The sequence below is a fragment of the Lepus europaeus genome, chromosome 19, assembly GCF_033115175.1.
Source record: "Lepus europaeus isolate LE1 chromosome 19, mLepTim1.pri, whole genome shotgun sequence".
NCBI lineage: Eukaryota > Metazoa > Chordata > Mammalia > Lagomorpha > Leporidae > Lepus > Lepus europaeus.
Genome location: NC_084845.1, coordinates 57,962,905 through 57,986,056, shown reverse-complemented (window position 1 = coordinate 57,986,056; position 23,152 = coordinate 57,962,905). Strand labels below are relative to the sequence as shown.

The following is a 23,152-nucleotide window of genomic DNA, read 5'->3' as shown; positions in this document are numbered from 1 at the left end:
TGGCCATTTGGATTTCCTCTTTTGAAAAATGTCTATTTAAGTCCTTGGCCCATCTCTTAAGTGGGTTGTTTGTTTTGCTGTTGTGGAATTTCTTGATTTGTTTGTAGATTCTGGTTATTAATCCTTTATCAGTTGCATAATTTGCAAATATTTTCCCATTCTTTTGGTTGCCTCTTCACTTTCCTGACTGTTTCTTTTGAAGTACAGAAACTTCTTAATTTGATGTAATTCCAATTGTTAATTTTGGCTTTGACTGCCTGTGCCTCTGGGTCTTTTCCAAGAAATCTTTGTCTGTACCTATATCTTGTAGGGTTTCTCTAATGTCCTCTAATAATTTGATGGTATTGGGTCATAGATTTAAGTCTTTAATCCATGTTGAGTGGACTTTTGTGTAAGGTGTAAGGTAGGGGTCTTGCTTCATGCTTCTGCATGTGGAAATCCAGTTTTCCTAGCACCATTTGTTGTATAGACTGTCCTTGCTCCAGGAATTGGTTTTAGATCCTTGATCAAATATAAGTTGGCTGTAGATGTTTGGATTGATTTCTGGTGTTTCTATTCTGTTCCATTGGTCTATCCATCTGTTTCTATATCAGTACCATGCTGTTTTGATTACAACTGCCCAATAGTATGTCCTGAAATCTGGTATTGTGATGCCTCCGGCTTTGTTTTTGTTGTACAAGATTGCTTTAGCTATTCGAGGTCTCCTGTGCCTCCATATGAATTTCAGCATCATTTTTTCCAGATCTGAGAAGAATGTCTTGGTATTTTGATTGGTATATGATTGGATGTTTATAAGAAATCACATTTGAATGATATCACATTCTGGGCATCTTAGATTTCTTTTGTGACAAAGGATGTGCTTTATTTTATGTAAGTGTTCTTTGTATGCATGAATAATAAACAGTTATTATTTGCCTTAAACTTTTTTCCTTGTGAATTATAACAGCATATATAAGTATACCAAACACAATTGTTCAGTGATTATAAAACAAACACCTATGTTACCATCATCCATATAAAAAAAGAACCTTTCTTACAATAAAGCCTCCTAAGTGGCATGTTCTAACTATGTCTCCCTCTCACCATCCCCAAGAAAACTAATTCCTTGATTTTTAGGATTATTTAGCTATTGATTCTCCTAATACATTTATCACCCAAGAACGCACTACTAAAAACTATATTGTAACAAATATACTTGCATTATGGAATCATGACTAATTAATCAATTGATACCACACAAAGTAAATTTAAAAACAAGAATATTATCAGAGACAAAGAAAAATATTTCATAAAAATAAAGGGTTCAGCTCAGTAAGACCATATTGCAGTCCTAAATGTGTGCATTTAATAATAGAACTACACAGGATATGAAGGAAAAATGATACAAGTAAATATAATTTTAAAAGTACTTATTCATGAGATTCTGATTCCAAGATGGCAGAATAGGGAGGCAGCTTACTACTCTACTCTAGGGGAAGATAGTTTAAAAAATCTGGAGAGAGTGCAATCTCAGGGAAGAGTTACAAAGAAAACTGTGGTGGAAACTCCATGGAAGTTAGAGGGATGCTGTGGATCTATGTCACAGAACAAGCACAGACACAACACAGGACCTCAGCAGTTGAGAGCCTCCGCACCAGCTTTGGAGATTGAGGTGAGACCAGACTGTAGCAGTCCAAACCAATGGTGATAAAGCTGTGGGGGAGAGCCTGATGTGAGTCTGGCCTATAGCCCTGTGGGTGACAGAGTACCTGCCAACCTAGAGGAAAAACTGGGGTATGTTTCTCTTTCCCTGACCTCCTGACAACTGCACCCTGCATTATTGAGCGAGGACGGGTACTATTTTGGACTTTTGTAACAGCTGCACCAACAAAAGTCCATGTGCCTAGCAACCGGCCAAGAGGAGACACCTGAGTGTGGTTGAGGGTACTGGGCATCAACATAGGACTGGGAAGTGCCCCCAGCCTCCAGAATGTCACAGGCTCTGGGACTTAGGCTGTCGGGGCAGAGTACTGACAGGCCGCTGGCTCTGGGAGTGTCTCTACCACTCTATGATTGGGATGGACTGGCAGGGAAAAGTGGATCCTCAGCACCCTATGACTATGGGAGCCTTGCATGCTGGGAATCTGGAATCACTGTGACTGCATGGGAGGGTGCAGGGTGTCACTGGGGTGCTGATTAGTCCCTGTGTAAGGGTCCACTTGGGGCTCCCTGATTGCTCAGGGTGGGTCATTGTTGTGGGATCCATACTCACAATGAGGACTCTATGGATCCTTTGTGTGGTTCTTGTGGCAGTGAGGATGCATATTGCACCCACTGGAGCTAGCACCTGGGCATTGGTTGCCTTGGAAGAGAGGAGATGAGGGTGAGACAATGCCAACAGAGCTAGTCAAACACACCCCTCTGATAAAAAAAAAAAAAGAGAGATCTATCATCTATCATGCCCAACTTGGGTGTTACCTTGGATATTCCGGCACCTTGGAGTACTGAACAGAGCTAACCGGCCATACCAAGCACATTCCTCTGGGTATTCACTGAAAGAGCAAACACTCCACTAAGCCACAGAAACATAGTCTAAAGATAAAAGCCATCAGAGGGGGAAAAACCCAACAACTATCTCTACAAATGCCTAAAAATAAGTGTAGAAATTCCAGACACAAGAATGAAGAAAACAACATGATGCCTCAAAAGGAACACAATACATCAATATTAGAGTGTGATGAAGAGACTGATGAAATGCTGGAAACAGAATTCAAAAAACTAATCATAGGATTCTCAGAGGTAATCAGAAGCAAATACACAATTATGGAAATCCATATATGACACGAATGAAAATTTTCCCTGTGAAATTGAGATTTTAAAGAGATATCAAGGCGGGTACTGTGGCTCACTTAGCTAATCCTCTGCCTGCGGTGCCAGCACCCCGGGTCCTAGTCCTGATTGGGGTGCTGGATTCTGTCCTGGTTGCTCCTCTTTCAGTCTAGCTCTCTGCTGTGGCCTGGGAGGGCAGTGGGGGTGGCTCAAGTGCTTGGGCCCTGCACTCATGTGGGAGACCAGGAGGGACACCTGGCTCCTGGCTTTGGATGGGCACAGTGCTCTGGCGGTAGCGGCCACTTGGGGGCTGAACCAACGGAAAAAGGAAGACCTTTCTCTCTCTCTCTCTTTCTCTCTCTCTGGCTAACTCTGCCTGTCAAAAAAAGAGACATCAAAATTATATATTTAAAATGACTAATTCAAAAGATCAAATAAAAATGCAGCAGAAACCCTTAAAACAGACTGCATGAGGCAGAAGAAAGAATATCTGAGTTAGAAAACAAATCTCTGGATCATAAAAATCAGAAAAATTAAAAACAGTCCTGGAGACTTATGGGATACTATCAAATGACCAAACATGGATTCATGTAGGCTTGGAGAGAGAGAATGGATTAGAAGGCCTTTTTAGTGAAATAATTACAGAAAAATTACCCTATTTGGAAAAATAAAGGGATAGCCAAGTACTGGAAGCACATAGAACTCCTAATAGACATGACCAGAAAAGATCTTCACCATGACATTGTAGTCAAACTCTCCACAGTAAAACATAAAGAAAAGATTTTAAAATGTGCCCAAGAGAAATGACAGATTACTGTCAGAGGGTCTCCAATTAGACTCACAGCTGACTTCTCATCAGAAACCCTACAGGCTAGGAGAAAATGGTGATATATAGTCCAAGTCTTAAGAGAAAAAAACTGTCAGTCCAGAATACTGTACCCTGTAATGCTCTCATCTATGAATGAAGGTGAAATAAAGACCTTCCTTCCATAACAAACAGAAATTCAAAGAATTTGTCACCACTCTTCAAGCTTTACAAAAGATGCTTAAGGATATGCTACACACAGAAACACAGAAACATGGTCATCCCTATAAAAGAAGGTGAAGGCAGAAAATCTCACAGTAAAAGTACAAAGGAAATCCAAAGTAAACAACAGAAATTTTATGGGAGAATGGCAGGGCCAAATCATTGCTTATCAATAGTCACCTTAAATGGAAATCGCCTCAACTCTCTAGTTAAAAGATACAGACTGGCTGAATGGATTAAAAAACAAAACCCATCTAGTTGCTGACTCCAATAAATATACCACACCAACAAAGATACCCACAGACTGAAAGTGACAGAATGGAGAAGATATTCCATGCTAACAAAAACCAAAATAGAGCAGGTGTATCCATCCTAATATCAGACAAAATAGACTTTAACACAACAACTGTTAAAAGAGACAAAGAAGGGCACTATGGAATAATTAAAGGATCAATTCAACAGGAAGATGTGACTGTAACAAACATATATGCACCCAATTACAGGGCACCTGGCTATTTAAAAGTAACATTAATAGATCTAAAGGGTGCCATAGACTCCCATACAATAGTAATGTGGGACATCAATATCACACTTTCAGCAATGGACAGATCAATCAGAGAGAAAATCAGCAAGGAAACAACAGAGCCAATTTAAAAAACTCCTGGAAAAACTTCACCACAGAGTGAAGCTGTTGATCATCCCTCTCAGCAAACAAGGACACTTCAGCAAGTCACATCCCTGACTTGGCTTCTTCTGATGGCTAGTGATCCTGAACATTTTTTTCATATACAAATGGACATAACAGATATCTACAGAACTTTTCATCCTACAGATGCAGATACACATTCTTCTAACCACTGTATGGAACTTTCCCTAGGTTAGACCACATGATAGGCCATAAACCAACATAAAAAATATGATGTCTGTTCTTCGAATTTAGCAGAACTCATGTTACTCTGATTGGGGGTGTTTTCAAATTGATTTCTTATTCTTTCTAGTGCTTCAAATTAGATCCTATTCAGATATGTTATAACAAATCAGTCTGAATATATTTTGAGGCAAAAAATTGTAATACATACATAGTTTTTTTGGTAACATGCATTTTCTATGAACCTTTTGAAGACCATTCGTTTGTGTATGTGTGTGTGTGTGTGTGTTAAATCTAATATATTCAAAAGATAGCAAGATTAGAACAGGAATGTGCAGTCACTTCAATGGGAAGCCAATTCCTTGCTCAGTTTCCAGACCTAAGCCAGTTCTCAAATTCAGAATCCACAATTAATAGGGAATTTAGGGTCTACTTGTTCTAAGAGAGCAAGTAAATATAGTAGTGGATGACTTCATCGTTTTAGGATTTATCTCAATGAGCCCTGAATTATACTATTTTATGTTATTATATCCACTCCAGCTTTCATTTGATTAGTGTAATAAGGTATACCCATTTTTGCCTTCTAACTTTTAAACCATGAACATTTTAACACTTATATTTAAGACAGTTCTATTGCAGATAGCATGTATTTGGGTCTTGCTATTGTTCTCTGTAGTCTGACAATCTCCGCCATTTAATCAGGTCATTTAGGCCACTGGGCTTAACATGATTATTATAAAATAAGTTTAATCCTGTTATCTTGCTGTCTGTTTAAGATTAACTGAGCATTTTTTTGGTAAATATTTTCTCTCCTTTGTTAACTTACTAACTGCATGTCTATATCATTAAAATTTTTTTTTTTTAGGGAATAGCATACAACTTCAACCTATTATAGTCTATTTTCAAGTGATATTCCTGGTATTATACCACTTCATGTATGATATGAAAACCTTATGATTCTTCCATTTGTATCTTTTCAATAACATAGGTGCTTGATTTCTTTTGTGCTTTTTTTGTTATGGATTTTATTTTTTTCACATTGTAAAAATACATTGTTATCTTTGTTATAAACTGTCATTTATCTTTAAATATATTTAAGCAATAAGAAGTTATAAAAATTCCAAAGCTTTTTACTCACATGGTATAGTTTTCCACTTGCCTCAAAAGTTTGCTTAAATACTTCTTATAGTGCAACTCTACTCATGAGGACTTCTTTGCAATTTCATATATGCCAAAAAGTCTGAATTTCAATTTTGCTTTTGAAAGACATTTTTTCCTATATATGGAATTTTAGTTTAACTTTTTTTTCTTTGATATTTTGAAGGTGTTTCTCTACTATCTTCTGGCTTGCATTAATTCCAGTGCAATCTACTGTCATTCCTTTTTTTTTTTTTTTTTAAGATTTTATTTACCTATTTGAGAGATAGAGTTACAGATAGAGAGCCGGAGAGACAGAGAGAAAGGTCTTTCATCTGCTGGTTCACTCTCCAAATGGCTGCAATGGCCAGAGCTGGGCCGATTCAAAGCCAGGAGTCAAGAGCTTCTTCTGGGTCTCCCATGTGGGCGCAAAGGCCCAAGCACTTGGGTCATCCTGTACTGCTTTCCCAGGCCTTAGCAGAGGGCTGATTAGAAGAGCAGCTGGGACATGAACCAGTGCCCATATGGAATTCCAGTGCCGCAGGCGGATAATTAGCCTACTGTGTCGCAGCGTCAGTCTCTGTCATTCTTATTTTTATTCTTCTGTATGTAATGCACCTTCTTTTCTCAGGCTGCTTTTAAAATGTTCTTTTTTTTTAAACTTTAATTCAATTTGAGTATATCATGATTTAGTGTAGTTTTGTTTCTTGTGCTTTGGGTTCACTGAGATAGCTGGACCTGTTGGCTTGTAATTTTCACTGTTTGGAATTTTTTTTGAAGTTGTGTGTTAACTCACTGATGTTCTTTCCATTATTTTTCTGTTATTCTTCTTTCTGTGAGTAATACTGGAAACTTTATATTGATGTGTCTTCAAGTTCATGAGTTTTCTTCTGAAGTATCCAATCTCCTATGAATTATTTTCAGTGTATTCTTAATTTGAGGCATGGCAATTTTAGCTTCTACGGATTCAGTACTTATAATTGTCCCCATCACTAGCTAATATGCTCTTGAATTTTAACTTCTTGAACATACGGATTTCATTTCCAATAGCTATCTTAATGTCTTCATCCACTAAATCTATCTTTTTAGAATTTTAGTAATTTTTGGCCTGGTTTAGATTGATTTATGATATCCCAACTTATAGCTTAAAATGTCTTCATTTAACTTACAACAGCCTAAGTTTTCAACTTTGAAGTTGAGCTTACCTAGATTTTTCATCTGTTAATCATATTTATTTTCTTCCAATCATATATTTTTTTTTCTAGCCCAAAGTCACAAAGATTTTATCTTATATTTTTCCCAAGTACTTTTTTACTTAGGTTTTCATTTTGTTCTGGGACTCACCTAAACCTAAACTTAATATTTACAAATAGTAGGGTAGGGGTAAATGTTATTATTTCCTTATTTATTCATGTGGTACTAGAACTACGTTGAAAACACTGTTTTGTTTTCATTTACTGATCCTTGATAATTTTCCCAAAAAAGTGTCTATTTCAGGATTCTCCAGTTTTTGTTTGCATGTTTTTTTTTTACTAACTTTAAAGTCTATTCTTATTTGTTTGCATTTTTTTTTACTAACTTTAAAGGCTATTCTTATGTTATTATTGTACTGTTTTGATTACTATGGCTTTTATATAACATTACAAAATCAGAAAATGTAGGTCGTCTAATTTAGTTGTTCTTTCCAAAACTGTTTTGGTTGTTGTATTCCTTTTCCTATACATTTAGAATCAGCTTGTCAATTTCTAAAAAAAAAAAAAAAAATGCCTAGTGGGTTTCTAATGGGTATTGGATTAAACTTAACTACTCATCAATTTGGAATAAAAAATGCATTCATGATACTGAGTCTACCAATCCATGAGAATGGTATACCTATTTTGTCTTCATTGTTTATAATTTTCATTACATAAACATTGAACAGATTTTCTTACCTCTTAATAGTTCATTTCTTAATGTTATTCTGAGTATACTTCTTTAAAACATTTCTGTTTCTAACTACTCTTTGGATTTTGAACCTACATCTTATGACCCTGTAAAACTCATCTATTAGTTTTACTATCTTTTGCATAAATTCTTTGGTCTTTCTATGCAGATAATTAAATCTATTTGCAAATAGATTTTATTTCCTTTATTTTTTTTTATTTTTTATTTTTTTTTTTTTTGGACAGGCAGAGTGGATAGTGAGAGAGAGAGAGACAGAGAGACAGAGAGAAAGGTCTTCCTTTTGCCGTTGGTTCACCCTCCAATGGCCGCTGCGGCAGGCGCACCGCGCTGATCCAAAGCCAGGAGTCAGGTGCTTCTCCTGGTCTCCCATGGGGTGCAGGGCCCAAGGACTTGGGCCATCCTCCACTGCACTCCCTGGCCACAGCAGAGAGCTGGCCTGGAAGAGGGGCAACCGGGGCCCCAACCGGGACTAGAACCCGGTGTGCCAGTGCTGCTAGGCGGAGGATTAGCCTGTTGAGCCGCAGCGCCGGCTTATTCCCTTTATTTTCTAATTCATTCTCTTTTGTAGATAGCTTTAATTTGCAGAGGAAATTTTCTTTTATTCCTTGTTAAAAAGATATTTTATCATGAAAGGCTGTTCAGTTCTCTTACCCTACTCTTCTTGCATACTTTTAAATGATCATTTAAAAAACAATCTGGAGGGGCAGATGTTGTGTCTGGGATCAAATCATGCCTCTGCTTTTGATCCAGTTTCCTGCTAATGTGCACTCTGGGAGGCAGCAGATGATGGCTCAAGTACGTGGGTCCAAGATACGCGAATGGGAGGCCTGAACAGAGTTGCTGGCTTTGGCCTGCCTGAACCAGCCCAGGATGTTATGGACATTTGAGGACTAAGCCAGCAAATGTATGATCTTTCTCTCTTGCTTGCTCTGTTGCTCTGCCTTTCAAATAAACAAAATTAAACTTTATAAACTTTGTGAGATAGTAAATCACATCCATTGTAAAATGCTGAACCAACCTTGCATTATTCAAACAAATTTGACTTGCTCAGGACTTAGCATTCTTTTGATATGTTATTTGATGTAATTTGCTAAGATTTTACTAAGAATGTTTTGTCTTTGAGAATTATTGCCCTGGAATTCTATGTTCTTACATTTTGCCTAGTTTTGGCATCAGAGCAAAGCTAATTTCAACAAATGAGTTAGGGAGTGTTCTCCCCCTTCTTATTTCCTGAGATTATTAAGAATTGGCATGATTTATCAAAGTTCCTAGAATTTGCCACTGAAGGCATCTGATCTTGGTGATTTCTTTATTGGAACATTTTTAAACTATAAATTCCATTTATTTAATGGACATAAATTGTGGTCATTTCTTCTTGAATGAGTTTTGGCAGTTTGAGTCTGTCAAGGAATTTCTCCATTTCATCCAGATTATCAAATCTATTGAGAAAGTTGTTATTTACTTATGCTTACTTATCTCAATGCCTGATAGATATTTAGTGATGTCCTCTCTTTCATTCTTGGTCTTGGTAATTTGTCTCTTCTCATTTATTTTCACATTTAATCTAGTTAGGTATTTATTGATTTTTTAAATCTTTGCAAAGAAACAGCTTTTGACTATATTGATTTTCTGTACTGTTTTCTCAATTTCAATTGTTTATGCTCTTATTTTTCTTATTTCTTTCCTGCTTCATGTTTTGGGTTTGCATTGCTTGCTTAAGACACAGATTATTGATACAAAACTTGCTTGGCTTCTAAAATCAGTCATTCAAGATTATTTCTCTCTAAGTACATTTTTAGGTGCGTCTTAGGAAAATTTCAACATGTTTTCATAGCTCATTTGATAAAAATTTCATAGGCCAATTCTTTGACCTGGGTAGTCAGAGGGAAATTTAATTTAATTCCAGTTAATTTAGTTAATTTAATTCCAATTTAACTTAATTGACTTTCCAAAAATTTTGAATTTTCTAGATACAATTCTGTTACGGATTTTTAGGTCAGTTTGTTTATGGGCAGAGAATATATTTTGTGTAACTGGAACTCTAAAATTTGTTAATAAATGTTCCATATGTACTGGACAAGAATTTGTATCTTGCTTTTGATGACTGGGATATGTTTTCTATTTTTATTTATTTATTTATTTTTTATTTTTTTTGACAGGCAGAGTAGAGGGAGACAGAGAGAAAGGTCTTCCTTTTTTGCCGTTGGTTCACCCTCCAATGGCCGCCGCGGTAGGCGCGCTGCGGCCGGCGCACCGCACTGTTCCGATGGCAGGAGCCAGGTGCTTCTCCTGGTCTCCCATGGGGTGCAGGGCCCAAGAACTTGGGCCATCCTCCACTGCACTCCCGGGCCACAGCAGAGAGCTGGCCTGGAAGAGGGGCAACCGGGACAGGATCGGTGCCCCGACCGGGACTAGAACCTGGTGTGCCGGCGCCGCAAGGCGGAGGATTAGCCTAGTGAGCCGCGGCGCCGGCCTTTTTTATTTTCTTAAATAGTTATTGATTGATAATAAAATGTCACTAAAAGATGGCATATGTTACATAAAGTTGGATTCAGAAATCTGATGATTCAACCCAAGTGCTTGAAAACAATATAGGTTTTTTTTTCTTATTAAGAAAGTGTTTTAATAGTGAGTGGTCCTCAATATGAACCTAGAAGTATATGTGCATACAATAATGATATGAGACCAGGTGGCAGCAAATGAACACAGATAGTGAATAAGTTACTTCTTGGTAAGCTAACTTCTCAATTCTAATGATACAGTAATCCATGCTCTATAGTCTCATCACACTGGTTTTATGTTTAGTTTTTTTAATAATCATTTTTAAGGATTTTTAAAAATTTATTTATTTGAGAGGCAGACTTACAGATTGAAAAAGGCTGGCCCCTAATTTTAATTCTTTTAAGCAGTAATCTTCTTTTCCTGCATCAAACTTTTCTGAGCATACTTTCTTCTATTTAATTTTTCTTCAACCTTCAGAGTTGATCGTGACTTCACTTTCTTTAAGATTTTTTGACATGCCCTCCAAGGATTAGGTCTTTTTGGTATATCTTTTTATGACATTTCTTTCATAGACTTATGATTAAAATGAAAAAAAGGCCAGATTAGGTCAGATTACCAAAGATGTTATAACTTCTCAAAAGGTTCAGAATCAGTGGCTCCAATAATGTCATCAAATGAGATAACGGAGTGGTCAACTACACTGACAACTAGACTTGTTTTATGCTGAATAGTATTTGAATACTACTTTGAACACAGAATTATACTTTGAGAAGAATATTGATTGTACAGGTCTTCTATATCAATAAACATTTAAGAGACTATAAAATATTGGACAGAGCAGGACACACACGAAATCAACCCAAATGAGAAATACCATTCTTACGCATTCACAGATTCACACACATAGATAAACTGTCTGCTTCTCTAAGACATTCTTTGCTTCAGAAAAGAAAATCTACATACAAACAAGTTTGGTTCAAATAACTTTCCCAATTTTAATATAAAAATTAAGGCTTTATGGTCTAAGTTTTTACAAACTTTGAAGCAAAGAACCAATTAGTGAAAGGTGTGAGGAAAGTCTTTGGAACCTTAATTTCTTTTAAATAGCACTTGAAAATATTACGAAGGAGCACTTGTAGGAAAACATACAGTTTTCCTGTCAATGGAATTGGAAGAGCTGCCTTTGCCATGTCTCTCAGGCTCACTTTGCAAATTGTGTGAAACACTTTTAGACAGACACTGGCACTCATAAATTATACAGCTCATTTGCATATTCCAGTCATGAGACATTATGCAAAGTGACATGATTTGCATAATGGATTCCTCTTGTCGCTTCACTTGCTGCAAGCTTTTAAAAAACAAAATGAAATAAAATGAAAGCATGAAAAGGTGAAAGCATCAAGTTCCCAGCCTTGCCTGTCTCCTTTCCTACTACAACGTCAATTGCTTTCATTTTCTGCAGGGAATTTGGGTGAAGGAGACACAAAGCAGAAACACACACACATACAAACAAAAAAACAAAGAGCTTTCATATGAATTTTGTCCTTAATTACGGTGTATCTACTTCATCATTGAAATCCTTCCTCATAAATAACCCATTTGAACCACGAAGAAAAGAAACAAAACAGAACACTGAGATAGAGAGAAAAACTTTACAGAACTTTTCCTTAAAAAAAAAAAAAATTCCCCTATGCCTGTAATATTTAAGGAAGCGTTGGTCTTCCTCTTTATAACCAAAATCAAAAAGAAAACACCAAAATCAAAAATCCAAACAAATAAGAATAAAAATGAAACCTAAAGAGTTATTCAGTTTTTAAGAATTATTACTGGTAAAAGTGTATAATGGATGAGATAAAGGGTCTGGCAGAGGGATGTGTTTTCCCTCTAGCTGAACTTCTGAAGGGCTTTCCTATTTTGAAAGAGGACAGAAGAAGAAAGGTCTGTGCTTTGATTATTTAACAAAATATGGAATGGTTACCGATACTGTCTAGGCTGAGGCAGTGCCACGCCGACTTCTCTCGGCTCTACTCCAATAAGCAGGCAACCTGCCCCCAGCAGTTGCTGGTTTTGCTGCGGGCTTTCCCTGCCCCCCTGCACCAGTGCGGAAGGCAGAGTGTGCCAAGCGGCTGGCGTCTGTACCCTGTGGGAAAAGTTAACTGTAATTCTTCGGCTTTTAAAATCAATTAACCCGTGTGTTAATTAACGTCAAGTCGACGGGAGGAGGAGAAGAAGGGGAGGGAGGGAGGAAAGAAAAAAGCTGCAAGGGCGGATGGCAGAAGAGTTGGCACGGTGCCATCCATTCAGGGGCAACGCCACAGTTTCGTGCGATAGCAGCAGCGGGTATATGTTACGGGGCCCTGTGTGCGGGCCAGACAGTGCGGTAAAGCCAGGGGAGATTATCCAGACCCCCAGGAGCGAACAGCAAGCAGCAACCGAAGGCGCAAGTGCCAGGATTACAGCCTAGGCTGCTCCAACCATGCCCTTCCTCGGACCCTGGGACTCGGCTACTTGGGGTTTTGGGGGTCTTCCACACCAAAGAGGCACAAAGCTGACTTTAATCACTTTTTTTTCCTTTAAACTTGATTCTGCCGCAGTGGAGCCAGCACAGCGGATGTTTTCACACCCAGCAAGACAAAGGCCGTCGTCTCCGCCATGACACTGTTCCGTTCCAAGCAGAGGCCGGGATCCTGGACTCCATGAAAAATCGAAAAGAAACAAGGCAAACAAACAACAAATACAGCAAGAAACAGAAAAAAATTAACAGCCACCAAAGTCGTTTGCCCGTTTGCCCATGCCAGGGGTGATCTGGGCATCTGTTGCAGCAGAAGGCGCTTGTGTGGGGCTATTTTTTTTTTTTTTTTTTTTTTTGGTCAAGCTGTTGGCTTGTTCGCTATTCAACTTCATTTATAATTAACTTAAGAAAACACCATTCAGCCTAGTCAACAACAAACAAAGAGAAAAAGCAGACATCGGAAGAGAAATGCCATAGGAAGCGGCATGAATGCATGCCACAGCCGGTGCCACTTGCCATTCGGAAAACCTCAGGGAAAGATGCCAATTCTACAGCTCCGAAGAAGGCAGGGGAGGAAGCATCAAGGTCTACAAACGGAAATCATAAGGAAAGAATATCGCTTGTACAGTCCTGGATTGCAATCGCAGACAGCCTCTGCTGGGAGAAGAGAGGGAATATTTAAATGGAGATATAGATGGGTGTAAAGGAAAAGATAGGCATCTATCGATGGCATAGAGACACACATGTAAGACTGTGTATATAAATACACATATTTTCAGACAAATTAGATGCTTAGATATGTGTCTATGTTTGTGTTACAGGTGTGGGTATGTATATAGGTGTCTATGTTTATGCGTATACACACCTATGTGGGAGGTATGCATGTGTAAGAAAAAGGAGAAGAGGGCAGAGAGAGGAGGAATGTGTGTATGTGCATGTATGTGTCTGCATACATTCCACTTTTGGACTCAGGTATATACAGAAGACAAAATAAAAATCATACTCCAGCAGCAAGCAGGCAGCCAGAGATTTATCTACATTCACTGCTATCACCAGGGAGATGAATGGGGCCGATCTGAAGCCCTTTTACAAGATCCACTATGGGAGTGAAGGAGGAGGAGGGATGCCACGCAGACATGCACAAACTTGAAGGCAGAGGGATTTGGAAGGGGCTACTTGAGGAAACCCTGGTGGCACAATGCAGGGGAGAAGGGGAAAGAGGCTCGTTTCTATGTCTTAGGTGGTGGTGGTTGTTGTGTGTTTTTTTTGTTTTGTTTTTTTTTTTTTAAATCTACAAAAGGGTTTCAGGAGACGGCTGGTACTTACGTTGTCTGCGTTGCTGTGGATCCTGAAAGGTGTTCTGTTGGCACCGGGCGTGGAGCCAGGGGCAGGAACTGGAAACAAAAGGGAGAGACAAAAAAAAAATAAAGTCATTCAATGGGAATATTAATTGCTGCTCTTGTGGATATTACAAAACACACAAACTGTTTTCTTTTTTTTTTTTTAATGTGGATTGGCGCGTGTCCCTTTCGCATGGAATATACAAGTAGTGTGGGATTTACAGCCCAGTTACAGGACTCAGGATTAACCGCGCTGGCATCTTTTGGGCATATTCTTCCTTTTAATGAATGAGCTTTCGCTGTTAATGAGGAATAATCGTTTGGCTAATGAGCTTTGAAACATTAAGAGAAAAGAGGTTTTTTTCCGTTAATCGCTGTGGTGCGACTGCATGGATGGATTACAAAAGACAGCAATAGGAATGCAGTGCAAATGGGGGGGAACCTCTCCTGGAGTGGGAGAAGCACCGAGATGGGTGATGTGTCCCTGCGTCTTTCCTTCCTTCCTTCTCTCTTTCCACTCTCTGCCAACTGCTATGGGTTTCCATAACTCCGCAATCACAGTGGATGGTCGGGAAGGATTATTACAAAGAGTGAAGCCTCCGCTGTTAATGTCTCCAGTGTTTAATCATCATACAGTAGAATGGTTTTATGCATATTTCATTTGCATATCATTAAACTGTGTTAGCGAGGGGCATTCAGAGCCAAGAGAAGTACAAAGTTGGGGAGAAAGGGAAGAAAAAAAGGTCCCTATGATGCTTATCTTCAAACAGGGACGTGTTCCATGATGTGTCTTCTACTTTTGCTAAAATCATTATGACTTGGAAACCTTTGAAGTTGGATACAACCTTGGATTCTTCTAATTCCTGCAGAGCGGTATATTTTAAAAAACAGCAGAAATGTTCCTGCACTAGACAATTAAAGGAATATAAACTCCAGTGGGTTGAAACTAGTAGCTCTTTGGGGAATGCAGTGGCAGAGGCTTCTACAAATATCAACACTTTAAAAAAATAATAAAGAGCATCATATTACAAACAAGGAAAACGAAGATAAGAAATATTAACATGTGGATTATATTTGTTTCTTTGGGGGGGGTAATGAACTAAAGAGAATGAAGAAACCATCGGTAATTTATCCCTTCATTAATGAACAGTCACTTTTTTGTATGTGTTTGTTTTGTCCTTTCTTTTTGAAGAGCGATGTTGTCACTTTTGAGGCGATCAGTCAATTATTTTGTAGCTCTGATCTTTTTTCTCCTGCACCCGACAGGAAAGAAAGGTGGTGGTTAGGGAACGTGTGAGTATTGGGGGAATCTGGGTGGGGGGGAGAAGGAATACAGTGAGTTCTTTGTGGATCTTATACATGCACAACATATTAATTGGGGGCTTTTAAAGCTTCCTCAATAGGCTATTTCATTCTTGGTAAAACAGCAGCTGGTTAGCCACTGTTGGTGACTCTTCAAATATTACTTTTAACTATTTTTATTCTGTCACTGTTGTTGTTTTGTTTTTCCCTAGTCAAGAATGAGAATATAATGTCACTCCTTTCTTCATTGAGGCCACTGTCCTCCATCTTCTTCACTTCCAATTTCCAAACTGTAAAACAATGTTGGTTTAATATTGAATCTTGGTGTATAGTTTAACTGGCACAACTTGATTTGGAAATGAGATGCTGCTTTATATTTAAATTATCCCCACTCCTCCCTTATCCTCCAAAGCTTTGTCTCTGCTATGAATATTCAGATTAGGCATGATGTGATTACACTGTACAATTACTCCTATCCATAGTGGTGGCAGGGGCTGCTGGGGAGACAGAGAGCCAGACAGCTTCCAAGCCAATACGGAGTTTTGTTTTCGGTATTTTCCTATCTCCTTGGCGCTGCGGCACATGCAGATGTCGCTGTTGTTCTTTATAAAGCCTTAATGATATGCAAAAGCATAATGACTTGGTTTGGACGCACAGCATCAACGAAATATTATGGATGTCTTTAAGAAAGGGGGAGAGAAAATCCTGACTGAAGGAATGTCCATATAAATTATTTTTATTTAAATGAATTCAAAGGATGGGGTGAGAGCAAGTCAGAAAGAGTCACATGGAAAACATGCATAATATTAATATGCATAAAGAATTCTCACTGAGGAGATGCTCCTCACTACAGCTCATGGGACAAACACGTTCATTAGGAAATAGCTCAAAGCAACTACTGCATTTTGCTATTTCAATTTTTTCCTTATTTTAAATGAAGAGCCAGAGAGATGAATTTTCTTTGCATGGCAGCATTGAGATGGATACAATCTGTGAAATTTGCTGCCCAAATAGAATTTCTAATGGAAACTGGAACTAAACAAGGGCACGGATATGGAAGGGAGGGGGAGAAGAGAAAACATGAAGAGGAGTACATTCTGAGCCACTGCATGGCATTTTGTAGCACAGGAGGTTTATAGAAACCATCTTGGTTTCATTAGTCTCAGATGTGGGCTCCTGATGCAGGGAGCTCTCAAGGGTTTGCCAAGATGAGGCCCTTCTAGGTCTGAGGCTGAGGAAAGCAGCGGCTCCTTGGTGCCTGTTCCCCCAGCTATCTACAGCTCAGAAGCCAAAGCACAACTGCTCCTAATTTGGGGATGAGTAGAATGCTTCCTGGTCCAGGTATTTGTGAAAGAGGGAATTCTTGATGCTGTCATACATTGCTGAAGAGCATTTGGAATCATTTGGGTGTTGATAAAGGAGGCCTGATAATATTTATGGCATTTAATTTTCAGGTTAATGATTACTGTAGTTGTTTGGAATTTTCAGAATGTTGAATTACAAGTGTGAATTAGTGTATATTTATAGTGAATAGAAACTGACAGTGAATGAACCTATTGGTTAGATTCAAAAGCGATAAAATATTTGGACTAGTAGTATTATGGCCTCAAAGGATCAGAAAAAACTGATTTTGTTATTTCCTCTTGGTCAGGTGGACGTAGTTCAAATTACTGTCACAGTTGAGGTTAAAATAATTTAATATTTCTGTTTAGATACCTAAGGACAGTTTTGATCTGATGTATATATCTGTATAGATTTGGACTTGATGACATAATGTTGACCTGGAACTGGTCTTTCATACTGTAATTCTATGTATGTTCTAAATTCTGAAGTTCATCATCCATCTCTAAAATTTCATTTATGAGTCTCTTAAAACACACATACATACATATTTTTCAAATGTCATATAATTTTCAACTACTGTTACAGTGTATCAAACTACAAAATACAACGAATTGATAATTATGTGGAGAATGTCTATTTAATCTGAGTTAGTCAGGCCTTTAACCTCATCCTTTCCATCTTTGTTGCCAGAATCATGCTTATTAAATTTTTAAATAATACATGTAAAGAATCTAGCATAGCATATGTATAATAAGTATTAAGTAAATATATTTCAGTAATGCTATTTTTATTATTTCATTGTGTTGGTTAATATTTCAGAGAAATAAGGAAAAGGAAATATTCAGTATTTTAGTGTCACTTTTAATTGCTATGCAGGTAAAATGTTTAGCGAGGAAGCAATAAATAGCTAGGGTAAAGAGACTGATCTGTAATCAGAAGTCAAATTACAGCTTAAGTCAATGCATAATATAATGCATCGACCCATGGAAGGTTTCTTTTAAAAATGAATGTATAATTCTGAAATCATTGTATTGCTTGACTTCTATAGTCTGAGAAGAGTAATATTATGGTTGGTGTGGAGGGTTTTGGGAACTTAAAAATGCTCAGTATTTAATCCTACTGATGAAGCAGTGACTATTCAGTCTTTTTTAAAAATTAAAATGTATTTTTAAATAGATAATACACTGTGTTTAAATAGCAGTAGTTTATGCAATGGAAAAAGGAAAGTCTCCATCCTTCCCTTCTTCTAAGTCATGAGTTACTAACCCTACCCCCAAATAGTAAATACTATTCCTTATTACTTGTTCCTTCTTCCAGTATTACTATGCCAGATTTTAACACATTAAGATGTTAATATATTTTCTCTATATTTCTACACAAACAGTAGTTTTAAAAATTCATCAGAATTTTCTGCAAACACAATAAATTTATCTCTGGATAGAAAGTTTAAATCTCCTCATTACCAGTAGTCATACTATTTCTTTTTCTTTAACTTGCTTTATTTCAATGGTGACAAAATCAACTACAATGTTAAATAGAAATGTTGAGTGGTGTGAGTGAATATCCTTGCCTTGTTCATGACCTCAGAGGAAAAATAATTCTACTACTAAAAATATGTCCTTTGTTATCTGGAACAGGTTTCCGTCTATTCCTACTTTGCTAAAAAGTCAAAAATATTTACAAAGTTCTTCTCAAAAGTCTTTTCTGCCTCTGCTGAAACAAATAGCAGCTTAAAATTGTTAGCATAGTAAATTACAATGATTTTCATAAATTAAATCAGTCTTGTAATTCTGGGACAAGCCTCACTTAATCATGATGTATTTTAATCTTTTAAAAAATTTACAATATTTGACTTGCTATTATTTTAGGATTTTTGAATTGCAGATGAGAACTGGTTTATAACATTGTTTTCTTAGAAGAACTTTGGTATGGTTAACAAGGTCTTGTAGGCTTCACAGAATAAGTTGCAGAGTAACCCACACTCCTCTATACTCCGAAAAAGTTTGTGTAAGACTGTTTACTTTGTCATTAAATGTTAGATAGAAATCACCAGTGAAGTTATGAGGTCTGGGGATTTCTTTATAGGCAGACCAACCCTTAAAAAACAATCTTAGGATTAGTTTTAACTTTTTGTGGCAAATTTAGTAAGTTGTGTTTTTCAAAAAAAAAAAAAAGTAAATTTCATTTTAGTCACCAAATCATTAGGAATTAAGTTGTTATAACATCATTTTACCCTTTATATTGTCTGTCATATTCAGTGATATTTTCTTTCATTTATGTTAATGGTGATCTGTGTTTTCTTTCTCTATCTCCTTCTCTCTCTTTAGATTTATTTATTTATTTGAAAGGACTAATTACATAGAGGAGAGACAGGGAGAGAGCTCTTGCATCCACTGGTTCACTCCATAATGGCTGCAATGGCTGGAGATAGGCTGATCCAAAACCAGATGTCCAGAGCCTCCTCTGAGTCTTCCACGTGGATGCAGGGGTCCAAGGACGTGGGCCATCCGCTGATACCTTCCCAGGGATATCAGCAGGGAGCTGGATTGGAAGTGGAGCAAATGGGACTCAAACCAGCATCCACATGGGATGCTGGCCCCACTATATGCCACAGCGCCAGCCCCATGTTTTCTCTTTTTCTTCAGCAATCTTTTAAAAATCACCTTGTGGCTATTGATTTTCTTTGATTTTTATTCTTCATTTTATAATTTCCTTTCTCCTATTTATTTGGGTTTAATCTGCTTCTTTCTCTAGACTCATTTAAGATAATTTTACATCTTTCTTCAAATATTGGTGTATAAAGCTATGTTTCCTTTCTAAGTATTGTGTTAGTTTCATTGCATTTTCATAGGATGTGCATTCATTATAATTTATATTTAAAGAAAAATTTCTCGTCATTTCTTTGACATGTGTTATTTAGAAGTGTATGAAATTAACACACTTCTAAATATTTGATGTTTTCTAGGTATCTTATTAGTATGCATTTCCAACTTAGTACCACTGTATTTAGAAAATATATTCTACATAATTTCAATTCAAGACTTGTTTTATAGAAATCTTTTCAAAATTCCTCTGCATGTGAGAATGCACTACTATTCTGCTGCTGATTTTCTTGTTTACATATTTTTCTATCTAGTTAGTTTCTTTTCTGATTATTTTCTTCTGTCTGCTTTCTTTAGGCTTCATTTTCTGTTGTATTCTAATTTCTTTTTTTTTTTTTAAGATTTACTTATTTATTTGAGAGACAGAGTTACAGACAAAGAGAGGGAGAGACCGAGAGAGGTCTTCCATCTGCAGGTTCACTCCCAAATGTCCACAATGGCTGGAGCTGGGCAGATCTGAAGACAGGAGCCAGGATCCTCTTCTGGGTCTCCCAAGTCCTCGGGCCCCTTCTTCCACTGTTTTCCCAGGCCAATAGCAGGGAGGTGGATCAAAATTGGAGCAGCTGGGATTTGAACCGGCACCCATATGGGATGTCGGTGCCGAAGGTAGAGGCTTAACTTACACTACAGCACCAGCCTCTATATTCTAATTTCTTAATAAAGTATTTGTATCACTGATTCTCAGTCACTTTTATTTTCTAAAAACACATTTAAAGGCTATACATGTTCCTCTACGTACAGATTTGGACTAAATCCCCAAATGTTCATTTCATATTTTTATTATTATTTGATTGAAAATACTTTCTAATCTATATCATTTCATCTTTGGTCTTATTTAGAACTGTAGGGCTTAAATTTGAAATCTTTAAAGATTTACACAATTTCAGTTGTCTATTACTACTGATTTCTAAGTTTTGTTAGTGCTTTCTAGATTTAAGTTGTAACAACCACTTTGAATGAATTTAGTCTTTGTTTATGAGACTTGTTTTATGGTCAATTTGACTAATGTCCTCTTCAAACAAATGTATCCTGTTAGTGTTAGACATAGTGTTATACATATAACTAAGTTATGTCTGATAACTATGCTGTTCAGTTCACATATATTCTTAGTGATTTTCTTTTCTTTGCTGTATACTTGTTTCACTGATTGCCAGGAGAGGTGTGTTAAAGTCTTACAACACAATGTAGATTTGTGCCTTTTTTTCAGTTTTTATCAATTTATGCTTTTAATATTTGTGGACATATTAAGGAGGGCGTATAAAATTAAAAATGAACATGTCATTCTGCCGAGTCAGCATTTAAGTAATTATGCCATATACAGCTTTATCTCTTACCTTAAAGTCCACTTTGTCTAATTTTTTTTTGGACAGGCAGAGTTAGACAGAAAGAAAGGTCTTCCTTTTCTGTTGGTTCACCCCACAAATGGCTGCTACTGCCGGTGCTCTGCGGCTGGCATGCTGCGCCAATCCAAAGCCAGGAACCAGGTGCTTCTCCTGGTCTCCCATGCGGGTGCAGGGCCAAGCACTTGGGCCATCCTCCACTGCCTTCCCAGGCCACAGCAGAGAGCTGGACTGGAAGAAGAGCTACCAGGACAGAATCCGGCACCCCAACTGGGACTAGAACCCAGGGTGCCAGTGCCACAGGCAGAGGAGTAGCCAGGTGAACCACGGCGCCAGCCTACTTTGTCTAATGTTAATGTAGTTATCTTAATTATATAGATAGTATAACTAGATTATTTTTTATCTTGTTTCTTTAAACTTTTCTGTATTTTATTTCTTACCTGGGTTTTATCTTTTATTCATGTTGACACTTCTTTTAAATGGAAAACTGAATAAATTTATATTTAATGTAATTATAAATATATTTTAAATTATATACATCATTATCTGTTTCCTATTTTTTCTATTTGTTCTTTCATTACTTTTTTGCATTTTCTAAGATTAATCAGTTTTTCATTTTATTTTTATCTATTATCTCGAAAGTCATACATTATTTTATTATTGTTACACAAGATATTGTATCATGCATCTCTGACTTACTACAGATTATAAATTACTACTCAGACCACTTTCCAGACAGTAGCAGAACTTTAGACTCATGTCATTTTGTTTACTTCCTACTTTTTCTGTTATTGTTGATATGCATTTTATTGCCTACGTATTTTAAAATTCAAAAGATGTCTTCATTTTTCATTGTGAAGTTAAGATTGTTTCAGAAGCACCCACATATATACACCACACGCATTTGTTCCTTCCTCCATTTTCACATTTCCTGCTGGGATCACTTTCCTTCTACCTAAAGAACTACCTTTGGCATTTCAGTTAGGTCAGGGATGCTAATAAGTTCACTGAGTTTTTGTTTATCTTCAAAGTTAATTTATCTTTTGTTTTGAAAGATATTCTGAGTTCAGAATTGTAGATTAGCAGTTACTTCATTTTAGCATTTTAAAATAAATGTCATTCCATTGTCTTTTGGGTTCCAGCATTCCTGTTGAGAAGTCTGCTGTCAGTCCTATCATTACTTCTTTGAAGCTATCTATTTAATATACTGTCTTCACTGAAGACTGTCTTCCTTCATCTTCAGCAGTTTTAATAATGTGTCTACGTGTGTTTTTCATTATATTTATCCTTGGGATATTGATGGCTTGATATCTTTTCTTCCTTTTGCAAATTTTTAGTCATTATCAATTCGAAAATCACTTCTACTGAAATCACTCTTCTTGTAGAACTTCCAATTACACATATACATATGCACATACATATCTTAAACATTTCCTATGTATTTCTTGCTGTTCATCTTCCATTCTTTTATCTCTTCATGCTTTGGCTTGAATTTTTAAAAATCTATTATACAGGGGCTGGCACTGTGGTGTAGTGGGTAAAGCTGCTGCCTGTGGTTCTGGCATACAATGTGAGATTTGAGTTCCTGTTGCTCCACTTCCAATCCAGCTCCCTGCTAATGTACCTGGGAAAACAGCAAAAGATGGTCCAAGTACTTGGGAGACCTAGAAGCTCCTGGCTGCTGGCTTCAGACCAGTCTAGCTCCGGCCACTGTGGCTATCTGGGGAGTGAACCAGTGGATAGATAGCACTTTCTGTCTCTCTGTAACTCTACCTTTCAAATAAATAAATAAATCTTTCAAAAAAAATAAAGAGAAAATAAAAAGAAAAATTCTATCATACAATACAAATCTCTCCTCATCTGTTTCCAGTCTGTAGTTAAACTTAACAGGTGTCTTAATTTCAGTTACTATATTTTTCAGTTCAAGAATATGCATTTAATATTTTTTGTAAGTTGCAGTTCTTTTGCTCTCCAAAATGTTATTTTGGAACATTTAAAGAGCCATATCTATTAACCCTGAAATCTAGCTCACTGTGAGTCTACTCCCTGCTCTTTTCTCCCTCGTTTGATCTTGTTTCATGATATTCATGGGAAGTGTTGAAAGATAGCAAAATATTGTATGTGAAAATAGTCTTAAAAGATTCTT

General features: G+C 37.1%; 1 long non-coding RNA gene across 1 annotated transcript in view; it reads right to left on the bottom strand.

Annotated features, from left to right (window-relative positions):
• Window positions 1-14,122: 14,122 nt before the first annotated feature.
• LOC133748552 (uncharacterized) overlaps window positions 14,123-23,152 on the bottom strand; it is a 232,065-nt gene continuing 223,035 nt past the window's right edge. Inside the window, exon 4 of the long non-coding RNA XR_009864466.1 lies at window positions 14,123-14,192. This is a non-coding gene — a long non-coding RNA (uncharacterized LOC133748552). The remainder of the gene's footprint in view (window positions 14,193-23,152) is intronic.